Raw genomic sequence first — 2,887 nt, forward strand, 5'->3', positions numbered from 1 at the left:
ACATTTAAATATATCCCTAAGAACACCACTTCCTGTCCTCCGTACCCACAGTTCCCTAAGAACACCACTTCCTGTCCTCCGTACCCACAGTTCCCTAAGAACACCGCTTCCTGTCCTCCCTACCCACAGTTCCCTAAGAACACCACTTCCTGTCCTCCCTACCCACAGTTCCCTAAGAACACCACTTCCTGTCCTCCCTACCCACAGTTCCCTAAGAACACCACTTCCTGTCCTCCCTACCCACAGTTCCCTAAGAACACCACTTCCTGTCCTCCCTACCCACAGTTCCCTAAGAACACCACTTCCTGTCCTCCCTACCCACAGTTCCCTAAGAACACCACTTCCTGTCCTCCGTACCCACAGTTCCCTAAGAACACCACTTCCTGTCCTCCCTACCCACAGTTCCCTAAGAACACCACTTCCTGTCCCCCCTACCCACAGTTCCCTAAGAACACCACTTCCTGTCCCCCCTACCCACAGTTCCCTAAGAACACCACTTCCTGTCCTCCCTACCCACAGTTCCCTAAGAACACCGCTTCCTGTCCTCCCTACCCACAGTTCCCTAAGAACACCACTTCCTGTCCTCCGTACCCACAGTTCCCTAAGAACACCACTTCCTGTCCTCCGTACCCATAGTTCCCTAAGAACACCACTTCCTGTCCTCCGTACCCACAGTTCCCTAAGAACACCACTTCCTGTCCACCCTACCCACAGTTCCCTAAGAACACCACTTCCTGTCCCCCCTACTCACAGTTCCCTAAGAACACCGCTTCCTGTCCTCCGTACCCACAGTTCCCTAAGAACACCACTTCCTGTCCTCCGTACCCACAGTTCCCTAAGAACACCACTTCCTGTCCCCCCTACTCACAGTTCCCTAAGAACACCACTTCCTGTCCTCCATACCCACAGTTCCATAAGAACACCACTTCCTGTCCCCCCTACTCACAGTTCCATAAGAACACCACTTCCTGTCCCCCCTACTCACAGTTCCATAAGAACACCACTTCCTGTCCCCCCTACTCACAGTTCCATAAGAACACCACTTCCTGTCCCCCCTACTCACAGTTCCATAAGAACACCACTTCCTGTCCCCCTACTCACAGTTCCATAAGAACACCACTTCCTGTCCCCCCTACTCACAGTTCCCTAAGAACACCACTTCCTGTCCCCCCCTACCCACAGTTCCATAAGAACACCACTTCCTGTCCCCCCTACTCACAGTTCCATGAGATCACCACTTCCTGTCCCCACTACTCACAGTTCCCTAAGAACACCACTTCCTGTCCCCCCTACTCACAGTTCCCTAAGAACACCACTTCCTGTCCCCCTACTCACAGTTCCCTAAGAACACCACTTCCTATCTCCCCTACTCACAGTTCCCTAAGAACACCACTTCCTGTCCCCCCTACTCACAGTTCCCTAAGAACACCACTTCCTGTCCCCCCTACCCACAGTTCCCTAAGAACACCACTTCCTGTCCCCCCTACTCACAGTTCCCTAAGAACACCACTTCCTGTCCCCCCTACTCACAGTTCCCTAAGAACACCACTTCCTGTCCCCCTACCCACAGTTCCCTAACACCACTTCCTGTCCCCCTACCCACAGTTCCCTAAGAACACCACTTCCTGTCCCCCCTACCCACAGTTCCATAAGAACAAAGCCTCTGTCACCGCCCTGCTAAGTGATCAAGAGGTGAAGCGACCCTAAATAAATGCTTTTCCTCCCCAGGCCCTCCTGAGCATATCTCTAATGCTTTTCCTCCCCAGGCCCTCCTGAGCATATCTCTAATGCTTTTCCTCCCCAGGCCCTCCTGAGCATATCTCTAATGCTTTTCCTCCCCAGGCCCTCCTGAGCATATCTCTAATGTTTGTGAAGCTGCTTGCAGTCTGCCCCAGATATCCCCACTGTCCCCAAGGGGAATTACAAGTACAGACCTGTTTCTTCTCTTATAGCTTTGCCAAAAAAACAAAACAAAAATGGTAAGGCTGTGTTAGTGTTATTTGAGAGATGGATATTATCTTAGTGTCAAAAGATCTTAGTGCCTGTCAGTCACGATATGATATGACTGTGACCGACTGTGGCCGTCTCATTGGCCGTGATGACATCAGGTCAGAGGGATAAAACATGCAGGGTTGGAGGTCAATTCCTTTTGAATTGCCAGTTCATTCAGAAACACGATTCTAATTCCAAGTTGTCCCTCTTCTTAAAAACAAAAACATTAAAGATAATTTCCAATACTTCCTGAATTGACTGGAAAACTTGATCCCACGAGCAGAAGCCTGCTCAGCATTCTCCCTCACATATCAACAAGGTGCAGCTGGCAACACTTTCACATCAAAGGCTGCTCCTGTAATCCAGTCAAATTCAATGCATAATAATCAAATCAAATGTATTTATAAAGCCCTTCGTACATCAGCTGATATCTCAAAGTGCTGTACAGAAACCCAGCCTAAAACCCCAAACAGCAAGCAATGCAGGTGTAGAAGCACGGTGGCTAGGAAAAACTCCCTAGAAAGGCCAGAACCTAGGAAGAAACCTAGAGAGGAACCAGGCTATAGGAAAAACTCCCTAGAAAGGCCAGAACCTAGGAAGAAACCTAGAGAGGAACCAGGCTATAGGAAAAACTCCCTAGAAAGGCCAGAACCTAGGAAGAAACCTAGAGAGGAACCAGGCTATAGGAAAAACTCCCTAGAAAGGCCAGAACCTAGGAAGAAACCAGGAGAGGAACCAGGCTATAGGAAAAACTCCCTAGAAAGGCCAGAACCTAGGAAGAAACCAGGAGAGGAACCAGGCTATAGGAAAAACTCCCTAGAAAGGCCAGAACCTAGGAAGAAACCAGGAGAGGAACCAGGCTATAGGAAAAACTCCCTAGAAAGGCCAGAACCTA

General features: G+C 49.8%; 1 protein-coding gene across 3 annotated transcripts in view; it reads left to right on the plus strand.

The window, feature by feature from the left end:
- LOC124006220 (SH2B adapter protein 2-like) overlaps nucleotides 1–2,238 on the plus strand; it is a 66,548-nt gene extending 64,310 nt beyond the window's left edge. For all 3 annotated transcript variants that reach the window (XM_046316072.1, XM_046316074.1, XM_046316073.1), the window contains exon 9: nucleotides 1–2,238. This exon is cut by the window's left edge and continues 568 nt beyond it. The gene's annotated coding sequence lies outside the window, so the exon portion shown is untranslated.
- Nucleotides 2,239–2,887: the final 649 nt, after the last annotated feature.

The sequence above is a fragment of the Oncorhynchus gorbuscha genome, linkage group LG19, assembly GCF_021184085.1.
Source record: "Oncorhynchus gorbuscha isolate QuinsamMale2020 ecotype Even-year linkage group LG19, OgorEven_v1.0, whole genome shotgun sequence".
Taxonomy (NCBI): Eukaryota; Metazoa; Chordata; class Actinopteri; order Salmoniformes; family Salmonidae; genus Oncorhynchus; species Oncorhynchus gorbuscha.